Below are 14,884 nucleotides of genomic sequence, written 5' to 3' on the forward strand. Positions count from 1 at the left end.
GCCAATCTAGGCCTAGTTCTTGGCGTAGCCAGTGATAATTCTTTGAATTGCACGTCAATACTTTTTCCTGCTCTGCTTTTATTGTTTCAAATAAGACTATAAGACTGTCTTGACATTAACATCAACAGTTGTTATCGACGTTTGGTATTCCATTTTTTGAACTATCAGAAAACAATGGTAATTGGTATTTCATTTTAAACCTTTTTACTCTCTGGTGTATGTTTCATTAAATGTAATCTTTATATTAGTTTCGGTCACATTTTGATTTGATTGATACCCGGACTTGAGTCTCAGAGCATTTCAGCGCTGAACCAGCACATTTCGAGTGTAAAAACTTAATTCAGTTCTGAAACATTGCATCTCCAGAAAATTTCAAATTTTTTATGTTCAGTTCTTCTTCATTATGATTATATTGAAGTCATAGAGTTAGCCCAGGCTAGATATATTTTGTACAGTCTGAAAATTACTCATAGCCCAAAGTTAAGTCTGAGCAGAGTAATATCATACTTTTGTAGCTTATAACTGGTAATTACTATAGTAGCTAGTTTGTACGCAATTGCCACAAAGCCCCTTAGCTTATTGGTTACGAGTTCTTACGCAAATTAAATGTTAAAATTACCCACGCGGAGGCTCGAATCGCATATAAATCAAACCTTGTTGGCGGGAGTTAGGCTGAGCATATTATTCTTCATGCAGTAAATTTTACTCAAAAATCAAGACTGGCCAGGTTAAATTGGGACATGAACAGATTACTGGCCATCCTAAAAAACAGAATGTCTCTTTACTGATTCGGCGCTGATTTTCTCTGCCACCAACCTCCGGGAATTACTTTGAGTTTGTTTCAATCGTAAAATTGGCAGAATTTAGTCAATTTTTCGCCTTATTTTTACTGTTTCTTTAATTAGATTTTTAATGAATTCAACTTTAGCAGTTAATATCGGAGCTTTGTATTTTAGTTTTTGAACAATCAAAAAGTGTTGGTATTTGGTGTTTAATTTTTCAAACCATCCACCAGGCGAGAGGGGGTTGGTAGTGAGATCCCGTCAATCTTTCTTTTTTTAAAAAAAAAAAATCTGGACAGTCTTCTGTGTACTGTTGAAGCTCTTTCCAAAGCAGATCTTAGCCTAATTCGTACACTCTGCTGATATTAATCTGTTTTGTACGTCCTTTGTTAGTTTATTTTGAATACACACAAACATGATTAGGGTTTTATTTTGCCTATTTGTTTACTACTAACAATATATGCCACAAACATATACGCCTGCTTTGTACCTTTTAGACGTTTAATCCCTGCTATATGATCAGTCCCTCCCCTCCCCTCAAAGTCCTCAAAAATAGAATAAGCTGTCCTTCTACGCACTATACATGAAATTTGTAGTGGCACATAATTGAAGCTTAAAAAGGTTTTTATTAAAATTTGAAAGATGAGAGATTAGCATACATTGCAAATTTGCCATTTTTCAGCTCCAATTTTTTCTAAGCTCGGCTACATCGAATTTTATACTCTGAAGAAAATATGGTTTCAAATCAGAAAATAAAATGCTTTTCTGCAATTTTGGAGAAATTTCGAGACAATGCTTATAAATGCTCCGCCTTGCATAATTCGAAATTTTCAGACGTCATGTATACTTACAAGCACTCTGACGTCATGGTAGACGTGAACAGATGAATGGAATAAACAGGAAAACAATTTGTTGTTGTTTTAACAATCTGTCTGAAACGCATTGACGCTGTTTTTCTTAATGGACTCAGATTTTTATAGAGGGGAAAAAATTAATGATGGTGCCTATATGACATCGCGGCCTTGAAAAAAATTTTGAGCCCTGTTTCGTTGATACTATGGTATTACATAATTGAAATTTAATAGGCAATTTTTACAATGAAGCGTCAAAAACAGAAAAAAAATCGATGGAAAACAGTAAAAACTAAACAACACTTTATTCGAGTTATTTTCCATTGAGCCGTGACAGTTTATTTAATTTAATTTCAAGTATCTTTAATGACCATTTCAAGTATCTTTAATTTAATATACCATTTAATTTCATGATCAAAAATCTGGGATAACTTTGCACAGGATATAAATTGTGATTATGATCATGTTGAACTGAAAGCAGCTGTTTTCGCGGATTAAATAAAAACAAATAAAAGCACATAAGATCAAGAAAGGCAGAATAAAACTCAATTCCTCTATTACTTGTTTGTGTCAGTAGAAGGAAAGCAAGTTTAAGACAAGAGTTGATTAAATGACGGATTGGGATAGTCTGCGCGTGGGACAGAAAGTTCCAGGATTAGCAAGAAAGTTTTTACCAAATTGAGTCTAAGTATAGCAAAAAAAGCTAACAGGAAACCATCAATTGAGCTCCTCATATTAAAACAAAATAAATGCCGGCCATTACTATTTCACTCCCCAGTGATTGTGGATTTTTTATCGTGTAAGATCTGACAAATTTCTGACAAAACCATCTTTCTAATAGCCTGCGGATTTTTTATCTTTTAAGACGTCTTATCAGATCTTACACGATAAAAATTCTGATCAGGCGAATTTTTATCTTGTAAGTTGTCTTATCAGATCTTACACGATAAAAATTCTTGTCAGCAGAATTTTTATCATGTAAGATGCTGACTAAAGATTTTTTTATCGTGTAAGATCTTACAAGATCTTACACGATTCAAATTCTTAGTCAGCATCTTATCAGATCTTACACGATAAAAATTCCGGAATCACTGGGGCTGTTTCAATTGTTATGTGAGAATTAAAAAGAAAATAAATGCCAGCCATGATGATTTCAATTGTTATTGAAGAGTTAAAGGTTTGCTCGAAAAAATTTTTTGAAGTTTCAAAAAAATTTCCGAGCGCTTTACGTCGGAGCTTTTGCCCCTAAGTAAGCAGCCTAGCTTAATGTTAAACATTTTTATTATAGGAAAAACTACAAAAAAATTATAGTTGCATATACTTACGCAGGCATGTTTTAAAAAGCATGCATGTTTCAAACTAAAATTTTCATCAAAAAGACTTATGTTAAACAAATTGCAGTTCTTGATTGTGGTTGATCCCGCAATAAACCGTCAACAAAAATGTCTTATGAAATGGAATTTAAGAATGACCTCTCATCTCAGTAGCTTTCGGACAAAAATTTTGGATGTAAATGACCACTTTTGTTTTTATTGATAATTGATTAGTGAATACTGCAAGTTTGAGTGATGAATGGGTTAATGCACGACAACGTTATTGTAATTTGCAAAAACTACAACTCAAAAGATCAAAATTTTCAGTAATAACCTCTGAAAATACTAAGAAAGGAACCTATATTTCTAAAGTAAAAAACGTGATCACAGCAGTTTGTGAACACAAGAAGATCAGAAGTGATTTTAAATTTTTAAATTATTTTCTTCAAAGTCTCAATTTTGCTAGGGCAGTTTTCTGGTTATAAAAGTTACGATTTGCAAGGTTTACGATTTGCAAGAGTTTTTTATGAGAACACATATGTATGGACAACTAAACCAGTGCTCGTTACCTACAGCAACCACTTATTTTTAGGTGTATTGTGTGCACGTGATTTTATGGGCATGAGAAGCAAAATAGTTGTGGCACGTTTTCCTATCTAAAGTTTTCTATAAATTGAAAAAGAAATGTGGTCGGAACTTTTTAATTTCTTCTTGACCATTTCAAGTATCTTAAATCTTTATTTGAAAATAAAATTGAAATTGAAAATGAAAAATTGTATCTGCTATTTGAGCTTTGGAGAAAAGTTGACCATATATTTTGGAAAAAGTCAGCTGAGTTTGAACGAAAAATTTATTCTATTCAGTGAGTTTATCCTGGCATTTATTACCACACGGTGAGAGAGATAACATGAAAAGTTATTTGAACGGTGAGAGAGATAACATGAAAAGATAACATGAAAAGCATAGTGCGTAATTTATAGCCTTTCGGCTATAAATTACGCACTATGCAATCAATTGTTTAATGTAATTTTGCATTCGGTTTTTGGCGATGAGTCTATTTTTCGTTACATTTCTACAAAAATAATTATTATATGTATTGACAATAGTTTAAGCGTTCGATATCTTCTCATTTGGTTACTTTTTAATTATATTTACTTGCTTTTATTGACAATTTTGTAACCTCATCCTCCTACTTTGAAATAAAACAATCAAACTGTTTTCATAATAACTTACTTTTTTTATTCACTGATTTTTACGTGCCAAAATCAAGTGTGGTTGATACTAAGTTTTTTCAAATGAAAATTTTTAGTGAGCAGGTACCATTTATCACGTTACTGTTGAAAATTGAAAGTTTGTTGTGCCTATTTTAATCAATCATGCTGCGGAAATGTTTCGTGTATTTGTATTATTGCTCGGTTTTTGCGACGGAACACATTCATCACATAAAAAACGAATTCTATTCTTTCTGGTAATATTTTCCCTAATCCGAAAATACTTGTGTAGTAGTGTCCTGCATTTTCTTACACCATATTCGAATTATTTCATTTTGAAGTGTAAGAACCACGGAAGGTGAGTTGCAAGGCATATACTTCATATGGTTTTGGAATCCAACGAAAGAAAAATTCAAAAATTTCAGACTAAAAGCGCTCTTTTGGTTTAACAGGTGGAATTAAATTATTTCTAATCAGAATGGGATATTTAGAAACAGTAGAAAAATTCTAAACATCGTTTTGTTAATTTTGGGAAAAACAAGCTGTCTGTTTATTTTCCGTCGTTGATGTGCATTCCTTAATTTGTCTGCTTTTTAAGCTTCAAGGTGGTATTATCTTCTATCATTCTTCCCTTTCTTCGAATTTTTTGTGTTCTTTTAATGCATTTTCTTGTTTTGTTTTGATTGTAGAAACAGTTGATGTAGAAATTTTAATCGATTATTATATAAGTTTGAAAAATCTCTCTTATATAACCATTATTAATCAGTGTTACCAATGTAATCAAATATCAATTCAAAATATTCTTCTTAAAAGATTTGAAACTTAAAAAACATTATTTTAAATATCCAGGTGCATTTGTCGTCTTCTGTTTGAGAAGATACGCTAAGGGGCCAAAAAACTACGTACACCTTTAAAAAATTAAAGACTGCCACAGAAATCAAAAAATAAACTTTTTGATCAACAGTTTCCGGCCATCTCATTGCATTTCAACACAAAACATAAATTATTGCTTGTTCGAACTCAAATTTTTGTCAAATCTTGCTCTATTTCTCCGGAGAACTTGAAATTGATTCCTTTGCTAGAATTTTGCTAGAGATGCTTTGAGCCTCTTCAATTCGGAGACGTTTGTATGCAAGCGGTGGTACACTATATCGTGAATTTAAGCTGAGTTACTTCTGTTTTTGTCCAGAAAATTGTACATTTCGAATCGCAACAGCGTGCCAAACAATAAGAGAACAGAGCATCTTAAACATCTATCTCCTCTGTTTAAGCAGAAAAATGAGAATGAAATTGTGTTTGAAATTTAACAATTTCGCGCTTTTTTATCCCATAGCACAAATGAAACGTATTGATCAAATATAACGCTTAAAGATTAAAAATTGTGCTGTATGCAGCTTTTTGGTATCATAGTGCATCAGTTATGAGCCTCTAGTTTTTTTGTGAGCAAAAGAATCAAAATATTTGACATCTATGTTATTCAAGGTTTCTCTTTTTCTTCTCTTCGCAAAGTTTAAGCATTCAGTTAATTTTCGCTGAACAAAAAACTATTGGCACTTTTTATAAATTAATTTAAAAGTTTTATTCTAAAGTTTATGCTGACGGCAACAAACAGCATAAAAAATTATCAAAAATTATCATAAAAAGCACTAAAATTTCTTCAAAATCATTTAACGGCAATCGTTCCAAACTCTTGTCATCATTTAATAACTGGTTGGACTGAAATCGTTAATTGGGCCACAAAATTGGTTTTGAAGTTAGACTTACCGGTTCCCTAAAAATTGTTTTCAATTTTGTGAACAATAGCCGGTCCCAAATTGCTAATAAACACCACTATGATAAACAATTGATAAATTAAATGGCTTTTAATGGCATCATATGGGTAATAAAATTTTAGCATTTTTAGCGACAATTTTTCTAGTAAAATGTATTTGTTGAATAAAAGTGCAATTTAAAAACAAAGTTAAACTTATTTTGGATAACAGAAATATTTGAAAAGATGAAAATGCCTTCCATGCCTGGTGTAATTTGAAATTTGTAACTACACCAAAATCCAATTTGTTTCCCATTTCACAGTTTGGCTTTGATGTGCAAACCTGGAATTGCAAATAAGTGGAAAAAATAAACTCCAATTTATCGGAGGACGAACAAAAATGTTTTCAACGCTGATTGAGCCATCAAGGCAAGGTTGGTTATTAAATTTAGGGTAAAATAAATGTTGATCAGACGTTGTTACGTAATAATATGAGAGTGATTTCAGCGGAATATTCAGTTTAAAAATTCAGTGTTCATACTCCGATTGGTATAAAGAATTTTGAATATACCTCCAAATAAACCATGTGGGGAGGTGGTGAAGGGAACGGGGGGTTAAATACATGCTAGCTTTGAAGAGTATTGTGATTTAGAATGGGCGTGGTTTGTTTTTCGCTTTTCTTTATTACCACTGATGCAAAAAAAGTTTCCCCCGTTGTGGAAATTATTGACAAATTAGTTTATACAAACCAGCCTGATTCTGATGACTTGACTATATATGTGTATAGCAAAAAAAACAAGTACTACAACTCAACCCCCCCCCCCCCCCCCCCGAACCGCCCAATTTCTCCTCCCTCTCACGCCTCAAATCATCATTACCTAGAAATTGTAATCATAGACGCCCCCTTCATAAATAGCAATTACAGACCTCCAGTATGCTAGTAACAGTCGGTGACAGACGACTGAAGATCAGCTGAACAAATCATTCTTGCGTTAATTTTGTGTATTAAAAGACTTATTCCAATTATAGCTGCAATTTAATGAAGAAAATCAAGATTGTAAATTTTTCAAGGGCACCGTAATTATTCGAATTGGTGTCACTTTTTTCAACCCCCACTTCATTTTGCCCCCAAATTTTTTCACCCCAAAAGGCTTTCCCAAACCCAACCAATCCCGTATTTTGTATACAACTCTTTAGTATACAACTCTTTTCAAAAACTTATCCTAGATTCTTAACTTTTGTTGTAAATTGTACGAAAAATTAAAATCAGGGGAAAACGAATAACCCAGGTTCAGACCTCGAATTATGGAAAGACCATGCCCGACCGAAAAGTGGTACGAAAAGACCATGCTCGACTCAAACAGTCCATGAAAAGAATTTAGCTGGACCTAATCGTTCAACTAGACTTTGGCTCGACCCAATTTTAAGATGCTGGACATTAGCGACCGTCTACTTTAGCTTGGTCTAAAAGGTTCACCCTGGACCCAAAAAATACATTCGCGGTGAAACATGGCTAGTGCTTATAACGGGACTGTTCAAATTTTTCAATGTTTCTGGTATTTTATCGAAAAGCGAGCTGTTCTATTCTAAATACATTTAAAAAAACAACAATTTTTGGAATCAAATGAACAAAATTATAACACAATAAACTCATTGCCAATGAAAAATCGATTGTAAAAGTTTTGTTATTTGTTGAATTCAGCCGAACGACTTCGCAATATAGATTACTTGCGAAAACTATTTTAATTAGGAATTCAATGTTTTTAAGATTTTTTGACAAAATTCGACCTGTTTTTCGAAGGTGGACTGCCTGTTGCAACGCTAGTTTGGTGTTGCTAGTAGATGTTGCACATCTACAAAAAGAAGTATATAAAAGTTAACTTTTATTAATCCCACAAAATGCAGTCTTCGACCATTCTCAGGCTCAACTTACTTTAGTATGAAAAGACCTTATCTGGACCCATGAAAAGAATTTACCTCGACTTTAACTAGGAGCTTTTCATAGTCAAAATTGGACCCCCTACTAGAAATATAAAGTCTTTTCATAAATCGAGGTCTAAACTTGGGAAGGTACTATACAAAAAAGCGTGAAAAAGAGGGACACAATTTGAATTAATCAACTTAGTTGTTTCTGTTCTGTGTAAGTTTGAAGTTAAACAGATCATTTTTTGCTGAAAACAAAGAACGAAATAACGGAAAATAGAAATTTGTTTGTTAGTCGGTCTGAGCAGGAGGAATTACTGTGGAAACGGTCCGGTATTGGATTCGAACCAACATCCCTTACTTGCAAACCTAAATTGTGCTAACCATTACACCAACTGGTCTTAAGCTCTCGAACTTGGGCTTTTTCTTATTGACCCATTCTCACGATCTGTTCTTGTTCCTCGAGTCTTCATCTCTATAGCAAAGTATGCGTTGAACAAGTAGAGCTTCTTGTCAAGCTATGTCAAGCTTATCTTATGAAAACATTAGGTTGTTCCCTTTCAACCTTCTAGCGTTTCCCTTTCGTTTTTAATTTTAATTGACACAATCCGCTTACGCAAAGACCTCCCTCACAAATTAAGATACGTCATACTGGGAATATGGCGCTTTAAAAAGGCTTACAGATATACTGTGATGGTTGTAATGACTGTTTCGTAATGATTAATTAAGGAAAAGGAACAAGGAGTAATGGAGTATCATAAATGCACCACTAAGCATATTCATCCTTTTAAAACAACATCAATTTTCATGTGGTGTGATCAAAATGCGAGCGAAGTCGGCCTACAATCGCAAAATTAGGTTTGCACCTGTTTTCAAGGATATTAGCAATTAACATCAACTCGCTTTGACGCAGGAGAAATATTTTTTAGAAAAAATTAATGTTCCATTATCCTCATGCTAAGGTTATTCAGAGAAGATTACGTGATAGAAAATTAGGGAAATGTTTTCGAGCAGAAAAATTACAGAATTGGCAATTAGGGATGTAGAATAATTACGTCATCAAAGCAGCAAAGCTAGACTAATAAAATAAGTAATACAGAAAATATGCCCGACATTTCCTGTCCCATAATTAAAGGGAATGAATTAGCATAAAGGGAAACTTTGATTCTATTTTATTAATGCAAAATTACCCATTGTTCGAGCTGTGTGTGTGTGTGTGTGTGTGTGTGTGTGTGTGTGTGTGTGTGTGTGGTGCGCCATTGAGAAATGAAAAACCTCAACTTCGTGTCTGATTGAAAAATTGTAAAATCGTGTCTGATTGAAAAAAGTTGATCGAGAACAAAGAAACAGCGGCTATCGTAATTTTGCTCCAACCTTTCAAATATGTTTGGGTTGGGGGGTTAGAAACACGATGCCAGCCCAGAATTTTTATGTAATCCATTTTAGCCGATCAGTATATTATGCATGAACAAGAAAAATGAAACCATTAAAAAGTTCTCAAAAAATTGAATCGAATAAGGAAATACATATTTTTATTTAAATTTTTCGGTTTCTCAAGGAAACTTTTCCCCGGCAAATTCATCTATGGATCATATTGCCTTAAGCTACATTAAGCTCAATTTTATAACCAACATTTAAAATTAATGGTTTAAGAACTTAAGTTGGAAAAAGTTATGGTTTAAAAATTTTTAGTTAAAATAAATTTTGCTTTTTAGTTAAGCATTCATTGCTCTACTTTGAGTGTTTTTCCTTAAGAGACGCACTCTCTTCTATTGGGTAGTATGAGAATAACAAAAAACTGTGTAGTAATTTGTATATTGCCTAAGCAAACATTATACCTTCTACTTCTCGAATTTGAATACAAGCTGGTAATATTGGTAAAAAAATTAATTCTAGTTCTGCTAGTATTGCTTTAGCTACAATCAGTATCTAATATTTTGTTTGAAAGATGTAGAGTTGCAGAGATCTAATTGGATAAATACATTGTATTGAAAATTTCCAAGAAACTAATTAATTAAGTTTCTTGTTATCAATGGACAAAACTGCTTCCTTTCTTGCCTTCAACTAAAAAAATAGTTGTTTTGTATCCAATAGAGAGTGAACTTCATACTGTAAACTTTAACGTACCTGCCACTTAATTTTCCATTGAATGCAGGGATTTTCATATGTTTGTAGTTTTTTGTACTTAAATTTGCTTTAACGCTAAGACTTTTTACAATAATTTTTGCGTATACCTCATTGCATTGACTTACTGAGAGGTCACATATATTAATCAAATTCTAAACCAACTGCTTTCAAAAACCGATATTGAGTCACGAAAAAATGACACTGCAGTGGTGCAAGGTCACAAGCTAGAAAACAGTTGAGCTCTTTTTAAAAAGACGTAATTTTGCACACAAAAATTTAAGTACTGTTCATTATTTAGAGTATGATGACAGTTTTGTGGTTGAATTGGTAATATTTCATAAAGGGCGACGAAAATTATTTTTAAGACAAAATCTTATGTTAGACTATATCTATATTTATTTGTCTTGATTGTAATTAATGACTTCAAGATCAACGTTGACTTCAAAGTTGAGGATCAAAAATCGAAGGTAACTGTGTTATCTTTCTCTTTTTCGAAGTAAGAAAAAACAAAAAAAAAGGGTTTTAAGACATTAAAAAAAATATAAAATATAAAATATAAATATAAAAAAAAAACATTAGCGTTTTAAGTGAAATCCTGTTTTGTTTAGACTCTAAGAATCTACACTGTGTCATTCAAAATTTTAATTTCGTTTGCGACGTGATGTGCATCATTACAATGATGTCATCATTCATAAGAGATCTACATGATTTTTTTGCAACATTTTGGTTTAGTTTTCAAATGCAAAATTTGAGGAAGAAAATGCGAAAACCTGACGTACCTTAGCAGCTCCAAAAACACAGATGTCCCAAATAAGTCTATAAAAAGAAGTTAAAATAAAAACTATACCAAATAAGTTCAACTAATACCTTAAAGTAGTTTAATTGTCTGCCCAGATCTGTTCAGGCAAAAATTAATTGAAAGCAATTATATAAAGAGTTTAATTGAAATATTTTTCTATTGTTTTAATTACATTAGAACAATTCAGACACACAAACAATATCCATGGAAGTCACTGACAACGGTTACACCAAATTTGTCAGATGATAAAGCTACTTTCTTAGACAAAATTGTTAAGAGATATTGACAGAAATGGCAACAAAAATCATCAAGGAAATAGTGCAAAAAAGTAACTTATCCAGTGAAGTCGCAATCAAATAAAAATTTTTGCCAGTTTATAGATTGTTTATAATAATTTTTGGCTTAATTGTTCCATGAAAATTGCTGCGGCAAAAACCGTCACAAATATTAGAGAGTTGGAGCAAAAAAGAACGCCGCTATTTGAGCATAACATTCTGTTAGATCTTTGTAGTTTTTGTTTATTTAAAAAGTTCTTTCTCAGACTTCCTAATACTTATTATGACCATCAATTTACATAGACAATGTTTCAGAAAAAAACTTTTAATCTTTTTGAAAGATAAAAAAATCTATTTAAAGAGATGCAATATTTTAATTTTTAAACAGTTCAATAATTTTTTTAATATGAAAAAAAAACTATTTTTGCTCACTTGAAACTCAATTTTTTTAAATAAAGTTTGGATTCCAAATGTTTTTTATTTATTGAGAAAAAAAGCAAGCCAAAGAAAAAAATTATATTAAAAAAAATGTCGTTAGACTGGTTAAAGTTGAATTTTTGATGAAACATTAAATTAGATTGATTTCAACAGAAACTTACGTGTAGTTAAAATCAAATTAAACAGTCCTCCTATTCTGTTAACGGGCTTTTTTGTGGTTAACGGGTTTTTTAACTTTATGTATTAAAGTGAAAAAATTTTCTTGGATAAAAATGTTTACCGAGAAACTTTCTAAAGTGAAGTGATAGAAAATTCTAAGATAAGAATATCGACCTGAAACTTTCTATGGTAAAGTGACAAAAAATCATTCTAAGATTATTAAAAAATATGTCGACCTGCTAACTTTCTATGATGAAGTGATGATGAAACATTCGAAGATAAAATTGTTGACCGGTAAACTTTTAGGGTGAAGTGATAGAAAAGTTTATGTTAAAAATATCGACCGGGAAACTTTCTATGAAAAAAAATAAAAAAGCTTTCTAAACTTCCTAAAACTTTCTAATGTATTGTCAGAAAAATTTCTATGATAAAGTGATAAAAAATCGTTCTACGATAAAAAAAAATATCGACAGGCAAACTTTCTATGATAAAATGATAAAACGTCTTTCTAAGATAAAAAATATCGAACGGGAAAGTAAAAAGACCCAGATTTTAAAAAATCCTTGATAGAAACTAAGTTTTCCAATATCAGAGGGTATCAAAAATGTTTTCGAACTAAGTAAAATAAATTGACTATTATTCAAAAATACGATCGCGTTTTTTGATGCCTTGATTGGTTTGACCATTTTAGCTTTTTACCTTGAACAAACACATTACTTTCCTTACTTCTATGAAACACAGTGTGTCATTGTAGCTAAAGCAGACTTTCGTGCGTTTTTTGATGTTTCCAGACTATGTAATTTTGAACGCACGACGCCCCCTCTTGCGTTCATTTTCGGTCTGGACATACTTGCTTCCGTCTGGTACCTCAACCTGGGTAAAGAACATCTGAAAATATCATACGAAGTCGATAAGTACGGGGTCCGGTAAAAATGATTTTCCTCGTATTTGGGAATCATATACTAGCAGTTTAAGATCAAAAGCCTTCAAATGGCGACCCAATATTTTGAAGCAGGTTATGGATTGGATATAACAGTTGATAGATTGGCTGCAAATATTTGCCCAAACTCAATTTGCACCATTTTGAAATTAGTAAATGAAATACGAATGATGCCTAATTTTTTCTGGATTACCTGATCATGCCTATTTTTTTTAATTGTGCAGCTCTCTACTTGCGCGATCTCACCAATAATAAGTCAAGCAAATAAGCCGAAGAACACAATCAGAAATTTTAATGAGTTAAATTCAATGTAAACGCTGGTTCAAAGTTTTTGCAGAGACAATTGTTGTAATTGTAATTGCCCCATTTTTTTGAAAAAGTCGCAGTAAAAAACTAATTTTTTGTTTTATAAAAAGTGGTTTCTTCTTAGACAAAAATATTAACTGCTATCAAATGTAATAATCTGAAAACGGTTCTTGATATGATTTACACTAACTTTTTACCGTAAACAATTTATTATTATTATTATTAACTAACTACGCTAATATTTCGATAAAAATGTGATCAAACTAAAGTTCTGTAAAAATTTCTATGCACTAAATTTGATCAAAAAGTTTTTTAAACATGTTAAAATTATATGAGCTGTTTTCCGGATAAGTGATACATTTTTTTTTCACACAAATATCACTTCGAAACAAAACACGCAACTGAATTCACGCTTTTGTATAGCTAAATAGCACGAAAATAACTGCCTTGATAGTTGGTCTTACCTTGTTTCTGCCGAGCCGTAAAAGTGAACAAATATTTAAATGCAAATATTCCAATTTTTCAAGGAAACGGGGCCATTTTTGGGCGATAGCGGGTCAATTGAATGCAAACTTGATAATCAAACGAATCGATCAGATAAATTAACAAATATAAGGCAGAGCCGCAAACAAAAGTAAAAAATATGTTCAAAGCGTAAACAAAAATACCAAAATAACAACAAACAAACTGACCAATCAAATCGGACTATTTTATCCTGGCAAAATTTGTCCAATTTAGAAAATTGTTTCCTAGAGTAAAACATTTGAATTATTTATGCGCATTTTTGTTGGTTTTCAGAGAGACTGAATTTGAATGCTGTGACGTTGCTTATTTCCTGTTTTCTTTAAATTTTTCATGATCTGCTTGTTTTCAATTGCATCAAATTTTTCTTCAGCAAAAGGGGTAAAACAAAGCTTTAGCTCATGTGCAGAAATATGTGAGGCAGTTTTTTTTCATTTATTGCAAATATTTTTGCAGCATTTTTTGAATGACAACGTTGATATGTATAATTGTACCTCAAAAATTGACATAGGAAAGATGCCTCAAAAAATGTCTGAAATTGGTCAGGCTTAAATAGAACCTGCTCCTAAAAGCTTATTATTTATGTTCTATAATAACAATTCAAAAGCATTTTGATTATTCCTTTTTCAGAATTCAAGTGCCCTGAAATAGACTAATGAAAACGTGATTAAAATTTCAATTGAGGCTTCAATAGCGAGTGAACAAAATTTGACTAAATTTGAAAAAAAAACAAATAGGAAAATGCGCATCAATAACCATTACGCATTACGTAGTAGAAAAACTGCACGGATGATCAATTTCCACTCGATTTTAACCGTCTTTAAAATAAGAACGACGAGCCTAAAGGGCGCTTTAGTAAAGGCGGAACTTGAATTAATGAACCGTTTTTGACAAAACCCGCGTTTTCATTTTCAAAAGATATTGACTGTTAAATGCTCGGCCGAAAACAAAATATCAAGCATTTATTTAAAAAAAGATGAGCAAAAGGAAAGAAAATTGAACGAAGTGAAGCGAATATGTGTGAAGCGAACAGAAACTAGAAATTGAAATTCCATTGTCCAATTTTTTTTTGGAAATAAGAGCTGATAGTCGTTTTGAAAGATAACGTTAGACTAATTGAAGTATTACAGTTATATTCTAAAACTGCCAATTTTAGGGCAAAAAAACGCATTTCCCTGTTCAAGTATACGTTTTGCAAATGTCAAATTTTTCTGCGATAGCAGAAACAATTGATCTAGCGTCAAGACAATGTCAACACTGGGTCAGTTTAAGTCTAAGTCAGTACTACTAAGTCTTATATCAGTCCCGATTCAGAGCAGTAATCGTGTCAATTTTACACTTAGAAAACTCAATGCGACGCTTTGCTGAGACTGGAATAATAAAATGAACATGGATGCTCGTTAATGTGCGTTTCCACATGATGTTCCGACCCGAGCTCATCTACATTTTTGACTTAGTTGTCAACCAAATGAAGAGATAACAAAATTA

At 32.1% G+C, this 14,884-nt stretch overlaps 1 protein-coding gene across 6 annotated transcripts in view; it reads right to left on the minus strand.

The window, feature by feature from the left end:
- Positions 1-13,569, minus strand: part of LOC142337435 (uncharacterized) — a 111,463-nt gene extending 97,894 nt beyond the window's left edge. For 2 of the 6 annotated variants that reach the window (XM_075386655.1, XM_075386653.1), the window contains exon 1: positions 13,339-13,569. The gene's annotated coding sequence lies outside the window, so the exon portion shown is untranslated. Of the gene's footprint in view, positions 1-5,921; positions 6,377-12,354; positions 12,408-12,761; positions 12,782-13,338 lie in introns of those variants that run through there. The other 4 variants (XM_075386661.1, XM_075386659.1, XM_075386658.1 and 1 more) reach the window with 4 other exon arrangements.
- Positions 13,570-14,884: the final 1,315 nt, after the last annotated feature.

This window comes from Convolutriloba macropyga, chromosome 4 (assembly GCF_964194025.1).
Source record: "Convolutriloba macropyga chromosome 4, txConMacr16.3, whole genome shotgun sequence".
Lineage (NCBI taxonomy): Eukaryota > Metazoa > Xenacoelomorpha > Acoela > Convolutidae > Convolutriloba > Convolutriloba macropyga.